At 49.2% G+C, this 17,877-nt stretch overlaps 1 protein-coding gene across 2 annotated transcripts in view; it reads right to left on the bottom strand.

Annotated features, from left to right (window-relative positions):
* The window catches only part of GRSF1 (G-rich RNA sequence binding factor 1), a 415,554-nt gene that overhangs the window by 226,714 nt on the left and 170,963 nt on the right, over positions 1–17,877 (bottom strand). The gene's annotated exons all lie outside the window — the stretch shown is intronic.

Genomic DNA, 17,877 nt, shown 5'->3' with positions numbered 1-17,877 from the left:
CATGCACGCACACATACATACATAAAACGTACATACAATCCTCGCACACATTCATATACACAAAAATGCCGCCCCCCCCGCCACAATCAGTTTCCCTCCAGACTTGACACAGCCTTTGACTCCCAGGCCCCAAGGAGACAGGAACTAGGAAGCAGTGAGGGCTCCCTGGTTCCCGAAATGAGCGGATCGCAGGAGATGGAGAGTGAACCCTGCTGCTCAGTCTGCAGGGTGATATCTGTAAATGCTCACACTGCGCTGCACCCCAAGTGGGCCTTTACAGATTTTGGGTCAGCCATACCCTGTCTATGCCTCTCGTCGTTCCTCTTGGTAGAAGACATATCTTTCAATTGCTGTATTGATTCAAGGAAGGTAGCGCCTGTCCAGGTGTGCAAATGTTTTGTCAAACATCGCTAACCTGCACACTTCCTTTACATCTGACCCTCAGCAGTTGATAAGGATTGCTTTCTTCTTTCGTCCATGGGCTTGGCCTTACCAAAAGCCCCTTCAGTGATCAGCAGGAAGATGTCCAATATGATCATCTGGTTAGTACACTACGCAAATGGTGGGCACATCAATGCCATCACGTATCCACAACCTGACAAAGTTAACATCACCAGTATACTAGTAAATGTCCCGATGAAATTTCTGCTGGCCAAGAAGGGAAGCTCTTGTCGCTTCTTTCCCTTACATTTTCTTCTGCTCCGTACTCTAAAAACGATACATTCAACTCAATGATCACCATCACTCACGTTTGTGTTTGGAGTTCTGGCTAAGTAGGTCTCCCTGACGTTTCCCACTCTATCCATTTCCCGCTCTCCTTGACACAGTTTTTTTCCCCCTTCACAGACCACGTTTTGGCTGCCACCCTGGGTGGGGTTGCAATTTGCCTCTATATATACACAGGTCTCTGTGCTTTAAGACAACTATGTGGTTATGTGCGGAGAATGAATAAAACTATCTCCACCACTAAATATGGATTCACAGCTTATGAAGTGTCTTTAATGTCAAAAATACAGAACATTTATTGTGTGTGTATCGGTTTGCTAAATGTGGCTGTGCATTCTCACTTTTTTTTAATACCTTAGACTACATAACCAGCTGGATATAAAACAAGGAAATTGTTTGTGGGGAGATTAACACATTAAGGTCCTCACTTTAGCATAAGAGACCAAGTGAATATGTATTCAAAGATGTGTATATCGGTCAAATACCCGCAAAAAAGCTTTGCAGAGTAACAATTACATAAATAACTCCTGTGTTTGTCATTTGTTCAAACCTACCAAACAGCATAAGATATTTATCTTAATAAAATCAATTACTTACAATTTAACATCAGTTCAAAATCTACACAAAACGTTAACTGCACACTCTCAGCCAGGAAGACTTGTGGCCCATTGCTCTGATCTTGATGGATATTTAAAGTAGTTGTGTCCTTCATGCCTTCGAACAGCATAACAAGTTTATAAAAATCTGAAATTCCAAAATGGTTTCTTGTTCAAACACATGTTATTCAAATTACGAAGGATTTTTCAATGTACATTGGGATTTGGCTTCTTGTTGAGCTAAAAGCATGCTCCCATCTGTGGTAACCTTTTAGTAAAATCTGCTTGCTTGGCAAGTTCAACCTTGAAAGCCTATCCAAACCAAGGTCCGATTTTAACATAATGATTCTGAAACCCAAGTTCCCTTTTTAATGGCAATGGTGGGCTTCAAAATTATAGAGGTGCGCTAGGTTCTTCCGAGTCAATTTGTAATTACGTGTTTTATTTGGGTATGTAGAAGGCTTATGCATCGAACCACAAAAGTGTATTTTGAGCTACTTCTAGGTAGAGATAGGATAGGTAATTTATAACGCGCCTTTACACAAGAGTTTCAAGGCGCGACAAGGCAAGGGAGGGGAGAGAGATGGAGAACAGAAAAACGATCTTACTAGGCCTTGTGTCATTTGCGATCGTAAAAGTGCGAGAACGAGAAGTGCAAGGGAAAGGGAGGGGAGTTGCAAGGGAGATGGGAGGGGAAACAGGGCAGTAATGCTCAGAGTATGTGCAGCCAGGGCAGCGCGGCTCTGGGTAAGTGCAACGAGACAGGGGACTGTAGGGTTACAGTTACAGCCCCCAAGTGTGTGGTAGGCCCAGGGGCAGTGCAGGGCGATTATCAAGATTGAGCCTGGTACACATTGAGACTGAGGGTAGCCAGGCAACAGTCGGTACATCAGACAGGTCAGGTAGGTCAGCAGGGGAGGGAGAAGAATAAAGCAGAGGAGAAGAGGAACAATTTGAGCTGCTTCAGGAACGTCAGGTAGTCCGGCTCAGGTTTGAGAGGGGCAGGGAGGACATTCCGGAAGGAGGCACCTGCAGAGGAGAGAAATCTACCCCCACTCTCTGCCTGGAGAAGCATCTGACCCTTAGAGAGTTGGGGTAGCTGAGCGAAGGGCTCGAAAAGGAAGATATTTTGGAAGAGAGCGTTGGATGTAGTGCGGGCCCCGGCCCCAGAAAGCCTTGTGGACAATGTAAAGGGGCTTGAACTTGATCCTTGCAGCCACCGGGAGCCAGTGGAGAGATTTCAGGGCTGAAGAGGTACATTCCCTGGGCTTGAGGGCAAGGATAAGTCTCCTCACAGTCCTGTTCTGGATTAGTTTCAGAGGGCGGAAAGTAGAGTAAGGCAGATTGAGAACAAGACTGTTGCAATAGTCCAGCCTAGAGAGAACGAAGGCTCTAGATACAGTGAGCTTCTGGGTGAAAGTGAGAAAGGGAAAAGTCCCTTTGAGGAGGTGCAGCTGGTAGTGGGACTTCTTGGGGACGTTGAGATATGTGGAGGTAAGGAGAGAGAGGAGTTGAAGAGGACATCAAGGTTTTTTGCCTCACAGGAAGGCAAAGGAAGATGGCCCAAGGCGGGGGGGGGGGCCAGAGTGAGAGAGGGAAGGCATTAGCAGGGGTCCGAATGAGAAGGATTTCAGTCTTACTGGCATTAAGACAGAGATCGTTGGTGGCGCATCAATCCTGAATGAGCGAGAGAGGAGAGGAGGCTGAGGAGAGCATGAAGGAAAGCTGAGTGTCATCCGCGTAACACTGAAAGTTAGAGGAAAAGGTAGAGATCAGGCGGGCCAAATGGGCCAAGTAGAGTTTGAAAAATCTGGGTGAGAGTATAGAGCCTTGGGGAATGCCACAGGTGGAGAGAGAGGTGGAGAGAAAAGAACCAAGCAGGACCTGCGAGGGGCAGTCCAAGAGGAAGGTGGTCAGCCACTCCAGGGCCTGATCCGTGATGCCCAGGTCCTTACGCAGTCGATTGATCAGGATGGTGTGGTTGACCGTGTCGAAAGCAGAGGAAAGATCAAGGGGGATGATAACAGAAGGAATGCTAAATTCAAGGTTAGAGAACATATCTTCATGGGTGTTCAGGAGAGCCTTTCTGTACTTCTGGCAGCTCTGAAACCAGACTGATGGTCATGGAGGCAACCAACAGATTCAGTGTGGCGAGTAAGCTGGGAGATGGCCAGCTTTTCCAAGAGTTTGCTCAGGAAAGGGGTGATGGAGATCGGGCAGGATCGGCAGATGGATTCTTGAGGAGGTGGTGCACAAGGGAGTGTTTAAGAGGAGCAGGGAAAGTACCAGTGGCGAAACAGTGATTTCAGAAATTGGCCAAGACTGGAGCGAGGGTGTCAATATAGTCCTTGATGGTTCTGGAGGAGCAGAGGAGCACTTGTTTGGACAACACTTTCATAGATCCGTCTTGTCTAGAAACCTGGTCAGGTGTTGTCACAGATAAAGAGGAGAAAGGAGGAGGAGAGGGAGAGATGGCCAAAGGGTGGCCAAGAAAGGAAAAGGGAGGAAGAGGAGATAGAGGACAGGATGTCCTGAGATTTTGTGTAGAATTGCGAGGCCAGAGCCATACAGAAGGCCTGGGAGGGAACAGCAGAGGTAGAGACTGCAACAGGATTGGCCAGTTCCTTGCAGATTATAAAGAGTTTGGCCGTGTTGTTAGAGGCTGTAGAGAGACAGGCTTGAATGTGTGCTCTCTTCTTGGACAGGACAGAGTCTCTGTAATACCTTTGGAGCAGGCGGCAGGCCTGCTTGTCAGAGGATGCACCTGAAGCCCTCCACTTCCTCTCAGCCTGAGAAAATGGGAAGGTCACTCACTTCTCGAAGCGAGAACCTGCCAAGTGACAAAGGTCTAAGCTGAAGCCCATTAAAAATACCACTTTGTATGGAACAAATTGTAATTCTGAAATTGTGGCAATGCAGTAATTTCTCATGCCAAAAACGTTCAGTGAATGAGTGAAGGCTCTTGTAAATGTTCGCAAAAGCATGAAGTTAAAACTAACCTGCAGTTCATTAGCTCTTAAAAGTCAAAACTTAAGTACATTCCTCTGTGTTGTGCAAGGGAAAAACTCAATTTGTTAATGTGACCCCTAAATGTGCAAGTCATTTGAATTCAATAAAATACTGCACTCACATGTGAAGCGTTTATGCAGAACATGCAAGATGCAGGACATGCATAAATGAATATGCTTTTTGTATAAAGGTTTGTGTTGGGAAACATTAGGTTAAAACCTCCTCTCCCGGTATCGGGTCCATACATTTCTTGTGCAAGCTACATAATGTCAACGAGTCAAACGACTGATCAGAGGAAAGGCCCTGCAATGGAACCCAGGCACTTGAATAGTAATAGAAGTCATCCTAGCCTTCCTGCACTAAACTCATCCCTAAACAAGTATCAATAAGGCAGAATGCCACGATCAAGTTTTAGAATTCGAGAGGATAATAGATTATTTTGTGGCATGAACATTAAGCAGATTTATGATGTCAAAGTCTCAAAAACTGTAGAAACCTAAAAATTGATTCTAGCTACACTGTGAAACATATCCAACTGTTACACATTCCTATCCATGCTCTTGAAAACAAAGTGAACTTACTGAAACCAACTGTAAGGAACTACCACTGTGTAGGGGTTCTGAAAGGCCAACCTAGTGGACGAGCAATGGCAATTCATACTCAGTCCTAACAAACTCTCTAGACAGCGTAGGCTGTGCAGTGAGGAAGCTTACATTTAACAACATTTGGAGATAGCCAAGTAATGGAGGGCCAAACAGATATGTACAAAGACTATTAGGCCAAAAACAAATCCAGGTAGAGCTTAAGAATACTATATACTTCACATACACCTATATACACTGTGCTAAATCAGACTCAGGAGACGGACAAGAGGTCATGTCTTGTACCTTGGAAGTTATTACCAACAAAAATCATGCCTGCCCTATCCCTACTTCCATGATGGTTCTTGGCCCCATCTAAGGAAAATAATAAAGAGTGCCCGTACCTATGTTTTACAAAAAAAAACAGTCCACCATCCAAACCCTAATCTACCCAAGGTAGGTTCCTACCACTAATATACAAGATAAACTAAACCAGAAAGATCTATAAGGGCCTTTCTCTTCATCTTGGCAATGGTGGCTGGTTTCTGGCCCCACCCAAAAGTCTCTCAGGTCATGGGTCTGATTATTCAGTTCAAAGTGTCTTTTTTTTTGTTAGTCTCTCTCTTTTCCTGGTGGTGCTTGGTCCTGGCCCCCACCCAAATGTCTCCATGTCTTCTCTCAGTCCGTCCGTCTGCCTGGTGGTGCAGTTTAAACCGCAGGGTTGCCCAATGCCTCAGTGTTCTTTCTCGCCGCCTGAGAAGATAGTCTCTCTTTCCTTCAGTTTTCCTACAATTTTTGGCCCTGTACCGTAGTCTCCCCTAACCCCTGTCTGGGGGTCCTCTTCCTTCGCCATGCCTGAAGACTCATGGTTTGCACCTCAGCATGAGGGCTTGCTTCTCGTACCCACCTAGGTGTTGACTCTGTACTCCCAGTTTTGGGGTCTCCGGTTTCTTAGCCCGCTGTAGCGTCTCTTCCTGTGCTTAATTTGTAAATAAATAAGTGCCATGGCCCAAATATTTTCTAGCACCCCTGTGACACTGAGGGTGGGCAACGCTGCTGCCACCACCCATAGCTGCTCCCCACAGTGTCAACATATTTGGGGGTTACACTACAGCTCGCACCTGCACATTGTGGTTGATGGATGCACTTCATAATTTAAGTGAGCCTGAGACAATAAGTGCTGGGGCTAAAAAAAAAAAGTGCCAGCCCCACAAATTAAGCACTGGTCTCCTCGCTTTCACCCAGCCTTGGGATGCCTTTCCTTTGGCCCCTTCTGGGGATGGCATGTACCTCGTCCTTCATGGCTTGCCTAGTCTTTCGCCCCATACAAGGCTTCTGGGATTCATACCCTTTTTTGTATAGCCTGGCCTCTCACCCTTTGCTAGGCTTCACACACTTTGTCTGGTCACCTCTGGACCATGCCACCCTCCAACAGATACCCACTTGGTGCTGCGTACCTGGTTCTCTGTGGCGGGTGTGGTCAGTGGAGATGGTAATTTTTACTGGAGCGGAACCACTTTCCTGGGTTCCCTTTGGGCCATCGCGTTGATACTCTTTCGTTGGCTCCTCCCATCGGTGCACAACAGACTTTGCTGCCGATTCAAACATGTGTCGGTCAACTGCTTCTGGGCCTGTCGTTTCTGTTCTGTGTTTGGCAGGCCCAAACTTATATGGCTCTTGGCCTGGATGAAGCATTCTGTGGGCTCTCTGATCCACTGTACAAGCTGCATGCTGGTGCGGCCTTCTGCAACGATCCCTCCTCTACGGTCCACCGCGGGTTTGCGTCTCCCTCTCTGGCCTCCCTATGCGCCTCGCGTACAGATCTTTATGTTGTTTTTTTGGTAGTGAGACAGGGCAACCCATTGGTCACCTGCCTCAGGCAAGGCCGATAACCAAAGCCAGTCAGAATCCACACCAGCCACTTAAAGGGCCATGCACCTCATTGCCCTGCTCAGTCCCCATATAGCCAACAAAGGAACAAGTTACTTACCTGTAACTGTTGTTCTCCAGCATGGGTCTGGCATGGATTCACGTGCTCATGAATATTCCCCGCTGTCAGGCTGAGAATCCTCTGTAAAAGTTTTGGTTTTGTTTCTAGACTGTTTTTCTCCTATAAACCAATCACTGAGCTCTGGGTCATACTGCCCTCAGCCAATGACTGCCCTCTACATAAGCCCCCCCCCTGGCAGCCATCTTCAGATTTGGTAGCACGTAAAGTGGCAGTAAGACCAAGAGAAGAGCCGCAGAGGGGCAGGCGGGAGGGTTTGCATGTGAATCCATGCCAGACACATGCTGGAGAAACAGGTAAGTAACGCGTTTCTTCTCCAGCATGAGGTTTGGCATGGATTCACATGCTCATGAATAAAGAATAAATAGCAGTACATACATGCACAACCAAGGGAGGTGGCAAAGGCTCAACAGAAGCAATCCCTTACCTCCTCATCAGGCTCACCTTCAAGCGAACAGGTTGTGCAGCACTGCTTGGCCGACTCTGGACTCCTCCCAGGAATCTGTTACGGACTTGGTCTTGATGGTCGTGTAGATTAGTAAGCCTCCGTCCCCAAGTACCACACAGACAACGAGATATTCAGTGTCTGTGCAGTCTTTGAGGCCACAGGTTTTGTTTGTGAGCCGTCAGGTCTGGAACCGGGAACAGCCAGAAGGACCCCTGGAGCACTGCAAGGCAATAAGTGATTATCAAAACAATGTGCGTGTTGTACAATAAATACCCAGCAAGGAAAAGAGCACCGCTTACCTAGTGTATAGAAAATGATACCCTGTTGGATAGTGGGGCCCTGGACGGGGCTTGGTGTGCGAGACTCTGTGGATGGGCGCACACCGAGGTTTGAGGCAATCCAGGTTATGCAGCCAGGCGAACGCCTTGCAGAGGCCGGTGGCCAAGAATACCAAAACACAACGAAATCCGTGAGGCAATCCAAATCCAAGTCCGAGGTCGTAAAAAATGCAAAGCCAAGGTTCAAAGGTGCCAGAGGAGTAGACAAATCAATCCAGTAGACAAATCCGAGGTCGTGACAGAGTTCAAGCCAAAGTTCACAAATGCCAAGGGTTAGACAAAAACAATCCAGTAGACAAAATCCGAGGTCGTACACAGATCGTAGGAGCAAGGTTCAAAACAAGGAACAAGAGCCGTACAGTACTGAAAGAGTTCAGCTGTGAAGCAACGCTTCCGCGTTCCTGGCCGCTTTTGAATCCTTGAGAGAAATCACGTGATGCGTGTCACGTGATGCGTGTCACGTGATGCGGAAGCGTTGTCGCCACGTGACTCCTGGCGGTGCTCGCCCCCTCACGTGATGCGTGATCGTGTTGGCCCTCTCACGTGACGCGAGGATCGTTGCAAACGATGTGGATTGCTACGGGCTGCCAGTGGGAGTCTCCATTGTGCTTTCCAGCGCTGGGATGGCCGGTAAACCCCTGGTCCAAACAGTGTCCTGGTATGGCGGGTAAGATGATGCAGTCTCCGACTGCCAGAGTGCATAAACGGGATCCCCTGATGGATTTTGGCAGAGACCGGGCGTGCGGAGGGAGCAGGGAGAGGGTGTGCGGGAGAAAGCGTGACAGAATCACTGTAGACGGAGTAGAATTTCGTGAAGGTGTGCGTCGACCTCCACGTAGCAGCCCAGCAAATGTCCAGCAGGGGCACACCAGACACGAACGCCGTTGTATCAGCGATTGCTCTAGTAGAATGGGCTCTGAGGGCCAGGCAGCGGTCGGTTTGCCAAACAGTGACAGTGAGTGATACAGCTGGAGAGCCACCTGGAAATGGAAGCCTTGGACAGGGCCTTCCGATGGTTCACAGGACCAAAGTTCACAAAGAGCTGAGAAGTTTTCCAGAAACTCCTTGTGCGGTACACATTAAACTTTGGCGCTCTAGCCACATCCAGCGAATACAAAGTCCTTTCAGCCAGCGACTAAGGCGTCGGAAAAAAAAACAGTCAACACTTAACACTAAGGGCTCGTTGAGATGAAATTCTGACTGAACCTTGGGCATAAAGGAGGGGTGCATCCGCAGCACCACCCTCGTCTCGCGGAAAGTCAAGTAAGGCCGCTTGCAGGACAGGGCCTGGATCTCACCTATTCGTCTGGCAGAGGTGATGGGCACGAGGAATGCAGTCTTCCACGACAGAAACTTGAGCAGAGCTGAATGCATATGTTCGAATGGAGCCCCCATGAGCCTAGTCAGCACCACGTTGAATTTCCACGCCGGGGCCGCAGCCTTCATCGGCGGGAACAAACGGAACAGTCCCTTGATGAAATCTTTGACTAGACGGTGCGACCACAGTGAAGGCCGTCCTGGAGATCAGGTGTAGCAGGTGATGGCCACCAGATGTACCTTGATGGAGGCGTGAGCCAGTCCCGATTTAGCCAGTGGCAGTAGATATGGAAGCACCTGAGGGGCCGTGACCCTCAGAGGGTTAATCTTCTGCGACCAGCACCAAGTCGCAAAGCGCTTCCATTTGTGTCCGTAGCACTTCAACGTAGAAGACGCCCTGGCCTTGGCAAGTACCTCCCTGCAGTCCGCCGGAAGATCATAGCCACTGAACTCTAATTTGCAGGAGCCAGGCCTTCAGGTTCAGAGACCCCGGGTTGTGGTGCAGAATTGCGCCTCCTTCCCTGGCGAGAAGATCCACGACCACTGGCAGCTTGACTGGAGGGGACGCTGACATGAATGAGAAGGTCTGGGTACCAGATCTGCCTTGGCCACGCTGGTGCGACGAGGATTATCTTACACCAGTACCATCTGAGTTGACTGATGACTCGAAGAAGTAACGGCAACGGAGGGAACGCATACAGAAACAGGCCTTCCCAAGGGAATGAGAATGCATCCCCCATGCTCCCCGGCTGGCGGGGGGGGGGGGGCGGGATCTGCTGGCGAACCTCCGGCACTTGGTGTTCGTCATGGTCGCAAACAGATCGATCTGGGGTCTGCCCCATTCGAGGAAAAAGTTGTCCACATGATCCTGCCGAAGCTCCCACTCGTGGCAAGAGCGCAGCTATCTGCTGAGAGAGTTGGTGACCGTGTTCTTTACTCCTTCCTCTTTGCTTCTGCCTCTCCCCTGCTCATCTGTTCTCTCTCGGTACCGTGCAACTGGCCTACCCTCTGCCTTCCGGTCCCAGGTACCTGCTCACCCTGCCACCCACGCGCACTGCCTCCGGGTCACCCCTTGCACTGGGGTCTGTATTTGTACCCATACAGCCCCCCCCCTTTTTTCTTCCTGCACTTATGAGATACCCTGTCTGCTGCCTTAAACACAGCACTTGCCACTTGCTGGCTGCACTTTTATTGTTTGTTGCCTTTATTAATTTATTTTTTGTATTATTTATGGGTTTTTTCCTTTTTCCACTTCTACCCCCCTTCCATGCACTTTTACCCCTTTCCCTCTCACATGCACCTGCACATTTCTCAATGTCACTGGGCCTAGTAAGATCGTTCTTTTTATTCTCCCATGTTCCCTTCCCTTGCCTTCCTCTGAAACACTCGTGTACGAGCGCGATAGAAATAAAATATCAAATCAAATCCTGCCAGGAGAAACGGAATGAGGAACATTCCCCAGGTGATGGCCCAGTGTCATAAGTCCTGCGCCTCTTTGGAGAGAGCTGGGGATCTGGTGCCCCCCTGTTTCCAGATGTAAAACATTGTGGTGGTATTGTCTGTGAAGACCCTCCCCACTTGCCCTTGAGGGACGGCAGAAACTACTTGAGGGCCCAAAACACTGTCCGTAGTTCCAGAACATTGATATGTAGTGTCTTCTCCTCTGGCAGCCACAGGCCTCGGGCGTGAAGACATCCAGTGTAAGATCCCCATGCTTCCAGGGAAGCGTCTTTCGTGACTGTCTCCTGGTGTGGGGGGCTCTGGAAATCTGTATATCCAGTGATATTGGAGCACACACCCCACCACCTTATCGCTCGGCGGAACTCTCGTCGAGCGCGAACCCGTCCTGCAAGTCTCCGGACACCTGGACCCAACAGGCTTCGATGAATTCCTGTAGAGGGCACATCCGCAACCTGCAGAGCCGAATCAGGTATATGCATGACAACATAACAGAGGTTGCACTTTGCCCAAGATGGCCGATATCCTCTTCTCAGGCGGTGACGCCAGGTGTCAAGCCTGGATACCAGGAACAGCGCGTCCTGCGATGGAGTCAAGCAGGACTTTGCATAATTCACAAGAACCCCAGTTCCGTCAGCAGTCAAGCAGTCTTTGCCGTGTGGTCGACGGCGATGTCCTTTGACCTGGCCCAGATGAGCCAGTCGTCCAGGTAAGGATACACGTGGATCCCTTACAGTCGTAGATGGGCCACCACCGGAGCCAGACACTTTGTGAAGACTCTGGGCATCGACTTCAGTCCGAAGGGAAGAGCCTTAAACTGGTAATGCTTCCCTTAAACGACAAAGCACAGAAACTTGGGGTATCCTTTGTGTATGGGGATGTGGAAATAAGCGTCCTCTAGATCCAACGATGACAGAAAGTCCCCCTCCTCCAGCTGGCCGAGCACGTGCTACAGCTTGATCATCCTGAACTTCTGGGACTTTATGTACTTGTTGAGCCGTCATAGGTCGAGAATGGGCCTCCAGCCCCCGGTCTGCTTTCTTACGAGGAAGTACCTTGAGTAAACTCTGGAGCCCCGGAGTCGCTTTGGAACCAGCTCCATTGCCCCTTTTTTTAACATGCCCCAAACTACCAGCAGCAGCTGAAATATGTGTTGTTCCTGTCAGTCCACCAGTGGTATTCGCTGACACTTCCGTTGAAACTCCAAAGAGTGCCCGTGGGCGAGAGCATACAGCACCCCTCGATTGTTGGAGATGGTCTCCCACACGCTGACAAAGTTCGCCAGCCAGCCTCCCAACGGGGTGCAAGGGTGGGGGCCTGATGTCCTGGCCGGTTAAGTCCTGCTTGGCGGTCTGCACGCCACCCTGGGAGCCTTGCCGACAACGGGAGCCACCTCTGAAGGCCTTGGAGGGACCCCTATTGCTTCATGGGTCGAGGAATGGGAGGTTTGGCGCTAAGAGGATGAGGCCCTGCCGAAACTCTTCGAAGACCTGCTAGACTTCCCTCCTGAGTAACGAAAGGACGGCCAATGTTGCTGCACGGGCCGTCTCCATGTCGGTCTTGATGGCCTAGAGGGATTCATCGACAGCTTTCCAGAACAGGTTGTCTCCGTCAAACGGCATGTCCAGGACCTTCGTCTAGACCTACTGCCTGAAGTTGGTGGTCTTGAGCCACCCACAACAGCGAAGGCAAACCCTGTTGACCATCTGGCGGACTGCCGTGTCCGCAATGTCCACTGCCACTGTGATTGCGTAGTCAGACGCCACCTCGCCTTCCTGGAGGATCTGCAAAGACTCAACCAGTTTGGTATCAGGGAGGAAAACCAGGAGTGGAGTCATCTTGTACCAAAAGTTCCCGGTCGTATCTGCCCATGATCGCCTTTACCGCCGTCGCCGCCGAGTAGATTACTTTTCTACCCATTGAATCCAATTTCTTTCCCTCGTTGCACGGGGGTACCGACGAAGAAGACTATGAACTCGATGAATTCTTCCTGCCAGCCGCCGAGACCACCATGTCCGGCGACGGTTGAGACAGCAGGGACTTGGGCGCAGACGCCGGGCACCCGGTACTTTTTCTCAAGCCGGTCTCTCCTCGCTGGGGTTGAAGCAGGGTTCTTCAGCAGCGCCAGCCCCTCAACCCAGACATCGTCCAGGAGCGGTACTGACAGGATAGTCTTCCTCTTTGCCTCCCGGCATTGGTACAGGAAGCCCTCCTTCTCCTCTGGGGTGAGCTGGAAAAGCTTTGACGCCCGGGCAATCATGGAATGAAAAGATCCCACTTCGTCCGGTGGAGAAGCTCTTGGTGCCAGTGATGCAGGATCTCCCAGTCCTGCATCATCGTCCGTATCCCTTGTCGCCGTGTCCATCCCTGTCACCCTAGGAGGAGTTGCGGGGGAAAGCAGCAACGGTTGGAATGGAGGCATAGGTTGTCTCCTCCTCTTCTTCGCCGGTGGCTGCCCCGGTGTCAATGGCGCCACCGGTGGTGCCGCTTGTGCTGGCGGAGCTGTCGGCAATCTTCTCTGGATCTCCGACACCAGCGTGTGGAGAGGATATCCTGCGACAAGTCTCTAGGGGGCACCTGGAGGACAGGGTCACTGGGCTCAGCGCCCATGTCATCGTCCCAGTCGACGGTATAGACCTTGCCTCCGGCGGGCATCTCTTCGACGTTCCCATCATTGTCGTCACCACAGTGGATGGTGTGGACGGAAAATCTCTCCTCGTCGGACGAAGAAATTTCCGTGCCCTGGAGTTCTTCTCCGCCACCCCCTTTTTTTGGGTCCTGAGGGGTCGGTCCCGGGCTAAACTCCGTCATGCTCTATCCGGAGTCTTTTCTATCGGCTTGAACGAAGACTCTCGCCTGGCAGGGAGAGAAAATCTGGCTGCCACCGGGGCACCTCGACGGGGTCAGCCCCTTTTTCCTTTGAAAGGGAGGCCACCACCATCTCGATCGAGGAGGATGATTTGGCCTGGACCACCTGGGCCTTCACAGGCAGGTCGGCTATCTTGGCCTTCTCCTCCACGGGTACACAGACACCTTGACCTGCTTGGCCTTCTCTGGTGTTTCCCGCAGCTTCCCCCGGGTAGCTGACTTCCTCTTGGATGAAGAGCTGGAGATCAAGGCCGACTGAGACGATGAACGCGCCCTGACCTTTGCCGGACCTGCTTGTGCGGCTACCCCGGCTGAAGCGGACTCGCAGTGCTTGGCCTTGTGTTGGGCCCTCACGAATAAAGCGCCCTCAAAGGATTTCGAGCCCGGCTCCGGTTGGCTAGGTCCAGAATAGGCATGCCTCTGAGAATCACCCGGGGTAGAGGCCCTGGTCTTCAGCCACGTCGCCAACCAGATGTGTTGATCCTTCATCGTGTGCTTGGTGAGGCTACGGCAGATCTCACAATATTCTTCTTTATGCGCCGGGTGTAGACAGTAAAGGCACTGGGAATGCTAGTCATACGAAAAAACATTCCGCAAACCGCAGCTGGTGCACAGCTTGAAGAGGGAAGCTCCGTCGTCCTTCTCCTCCGACGTGATCCGGCGCGGTGTAGGCCTGAAGACTTCTGGAAGCTTCAAAGAAGAACACAACAAATTTCTACCCTGGAAGGATAAAAGATGCCAAAAAATGGGTCCCGTTAATCGGAAAGATAAGCGATGGAGCACACGGGCTCAATTGAACTGAAAACGAGTTTACCTAGCAAAAAAACACGAAAAAACGCAGACAGCTCAAAGAGCGAAACGCAAGGACTCAACACTTGAACGTGCAGTAAAAATCTGAAGATGGCTGCCAGGGAAGGGGCTTAGGTAGAGGGCACTCATTGGCTAAGGGCAGTATGACCCAGAGCTCAGTGATTGGTTTATAGGAGAAAGACAGTTTATAAACAAAACTGAAACGTTTTTTTCTTTTACTGAGGATTCACAGCCTGACGACGGGGAATATTCATGGGTATGTGAATCCATGCCAGACCCCATGCTGGAGAACAAATGGATCTCTTTAGATGAGGGAGGTTGATCAAAATCCCATCTTGGGTATTCCTTGTCCTCTAAGGGAGAAATCTCCCCCCGGTGGGATCCTGCGTGATCTGTCCCTTAGGGAGTGTAGCAGCCTCAACTCCCTAGTATCAAAGGGGGTGGCACCCCCCTTGGGGAGAAGGGACACAATTGCTGGATTTGTCACAACACATACATATAGCACCATAGAGTATTCTCAAAAGGGGACTACTAATGAACAATTATTAACAGCCAAGCAGAGCAATAGCAGAAACTGCCACAATTAAATTGGGAAGCGAAAAAGTGGTTCAACAAAGTAAAAATCGGCCTTATATATATAAGACAGTTAACTTTAACTTAACCATCCCTTAGCAAACTAGGTAACCAGTGCGTATCTAGGAAGGAGTTTAGGAAATCTTAAAAGTCCCCCTGGGACCAACAGGTAAGTAGGTTTCAAAAGTAAAAGCACCAATGTTATGGTTATAGATGTTTACCACGCCAACCTCAACATAACCCTCCCACCTGGGTTGGCACGTTGTCACAAGATGCATGGTGAATATATTACAGGCCACCTCAAAGCAACCAACTACAGGGGTTTGGGAAGGGGGTACGTAGAATGTTGATAGGAAAGGGTAATAAGATAACTGCACAAAGGTAGACTGAAATCACAGTTTGATTGAAAGAGGGATTTCTAGGGAAAATATACACACTGATCGATCTCTCTCTCTCTCTCGCTCTCTCTTTCTCTCTCTCTCTCTGGTCAGTCATGCAGTGACACTCCGTTGTGAAATCACATAATGAACCAAGCATGTTACAAGTATACGCCTTACCACATTACTTTTTACAACTCACTTCAGAGCTAGTAAATCAACTCAGACTTTCTGGAGGGGCCATATGCTACTCTACGATAAATATGAACACTCGATAACTATTTTGGAAAGCACTAAGCAAATCAGGGAAAGCAAAACTCGATTACACTTTAAAAAAGGCACAATGTATTTCAAGCCAGGTAATTTACCCTATGACTATTTTGAAAATGCTCTAAGCAGTTTCAGGGAGGCACAACACAGTGTTACAGGTTTAAAAGAGCATCAGCTATTCAAGGTAAGTAACCATATACTTTTAAGAGGGGCTTCAAGCAACTCATAAGACAGGTATTAACTTCTAGACTGTTTTAGGTCTGTATAAAGTAGATCAGGGGGAGCAAAACCCAGTGTTACACTTTAAGACAATGCATTTCAAGGCAGGTAAACCCTATTGTAAGCTTTTACACTCATTCAGTTAAGCAATGATAAAACAGTACTAACACTTTTTACTTTTTACAAGGGGGAAACACCATGCAAAGTTAATAAAGCAATGTGTACACTTTTTAGAGGGGCAGAATGCAACTCAAAGGTAAGCATAAACTTAATGGCACTTTGTAACTTCTTTCACAGAGATGGTTACAACATTAACTTCTTTAGCAAGTACTTTTACACTCGTTACACTTTCAAGGCAGATTCTTTTTCTTATCCAGTCCTTCCCTAGTATATTGCATGAGTTAGCTCAGTGGCAAAAGCGGGGTCCTAGTCGACTAGTTGCCAGCTGTAGGCAGATTGAGATAGGGTTCAGTTGCAGGAAAGTCAAAGTTCCATAGAAGATATTCTCAAACAAGTACTCACTTTTGGAGTTAAAGTGTTCAGGGACTTCACAGAAGGCTTCCTATATGTGTTTCAGCATTAGGTCTGGGAAAGTGGTGTGGGCAAACTCCCAACCACACAAATTACCCACTCAGCCTCACAGGATTCACACAGGACCTAAGGTAAGTATTACCCAAATCCACACAGTACCTTAGCAGAAAAAAGCTTCAGGTGGAGGCCTTCAGGATGCAGCAGCACACAAGCCGGTCCCTGGATTCTTGGTCTGGAACCGAAAGAACTGGACACTGGATGTGAACTTGCAACAGCAGTCGTCAGAGGAGACTTCCAGCAAAGGACTATTCACAGATTTTCACGGATCTGTGTATTTGATGGCTTTTTACAGCAGCCAGATGAAGAACGAATATCGCTTGTCTGATTCTCTTCCCTCTCTCTGGACTGCTCTCTGGTGAGGAGACTTCAGGGATTTAAATCTTGTCTCTGGAGATCCAGCAGGAGTCCACCAAAGATTTGGACGGATTTGGACTTTGCAAGACCATGCACCGCACTCGGGCTCGAGGTCCCAGGGTATTGGGGTATTGCAGCCCAGCAAGGTCGCAGCACTTCGTGGGATGGCTCAGAATGCAGGTCTTCTTGAGAATAGTGGATCTCACCAGCCGCTGGGTAGTCGTCGTGTTCGGGATCCCTAAGTCGATTGGAAGGAAGAGTTGCATCAGATTTGGGTTACTCAGCAGGCTCTCTGGTCGCTGGAAATCGCTACAGTCGTCTTTTCTTAATCTCCTCGGTTTCAGCTCCAGTGGTCGACTTGTCAGCAGCTTCCAGATTCAGAGTATTTATCAGGAACTACAGCACAACTTCTGCAATCGCTCCCTGCAGTTTACAGAAAGGGGCCGTCTGGCTGTCCAATCAGGACAGCCAGCCCCTCACTGGGACTTGGTTCCTTTCAGGCAAAGTGGAAGACAAAGGGCTGCATAGTTTTTGACTCCTCCCTCGCTTCCTGCCTTCTCAGACACTCTGGAGCCTGGGTGTGGAATACAAAGGATTCCCGAAGACAAAACTTCCATTGAGATCATTCGCCCCTAGAATGGTAGGGGGAAGACCTCAGAAACAATGATACTTAAAAATGGTGAAAACGAAGGAACCCACCATTCTAGCAGAATGGTGGCCCTTCTGTGCATTACTGGGGCCGATTTAACAGTCTGCAAGTAATACGACTAAAACGTCACTAAGGTAAAACCACTGCCACCAGCCATTCAAGTAAACTTGCAACTGTAACAAAAATGTTTACAAGTAAGGAAGGGGGTACATTGTATCACCCCAGCACTCCACATAAGGTTGGGTGTGCTGGCTCACTATATAAAATGTAAAGGGGGATGAAAATCCCTTTTCACCCCTTGGGAACAGTAGTTCACCCAAGTACATTAAAAAAGAAATTTAACAGGGAAGCCAGCCTAAGCCCAAAAGTTATAGAAAACTATAACTCCAATCATACACTAAGGAGATACATAGAAAGGTCACTGATAAAGAGTAAAAGACTAGGCGAGAGGGGGAAAAAGATTCCCCTTCACCTAGGGACAAGGGAAAATAATCACCAAGTCCAAGCAAAAAGTTCTGGGGTTGACACAGGTCAGGAAGATTTACCACAAATAATTCTTGCTTTACAAGGCAACCAACTGCCTTATCTGTCTTAATCCTTCTAGTGTTTTCTGGGTGAATGTGATGCTGGAAATGCATTGGAGGGACAGGGCCTTCATGTCCTTGTCATGTACTCCTTTTATCAT

This window comes from Ambystoma mexicanum, chromosome 6p (assembly GCF_040938575.1).
Source record: "Ambystoma mexicanum isolate Mex_15411 chromosome 6p, UKY_AmexF1_1, whole genome shotgun sequence".
Classification (NCBI taxonomy): domain Eukaryota; kingdom Metazoa; phylum Chordata; class Amphibia; order Caudata; family Ambystomatidae; genus Ambystoma; species Ambystoma mexicanum.
Note: the sequence above shows the minus strand (reverse complement) of the source record. Positions and strands in the feature narration are given on the sequence as shown.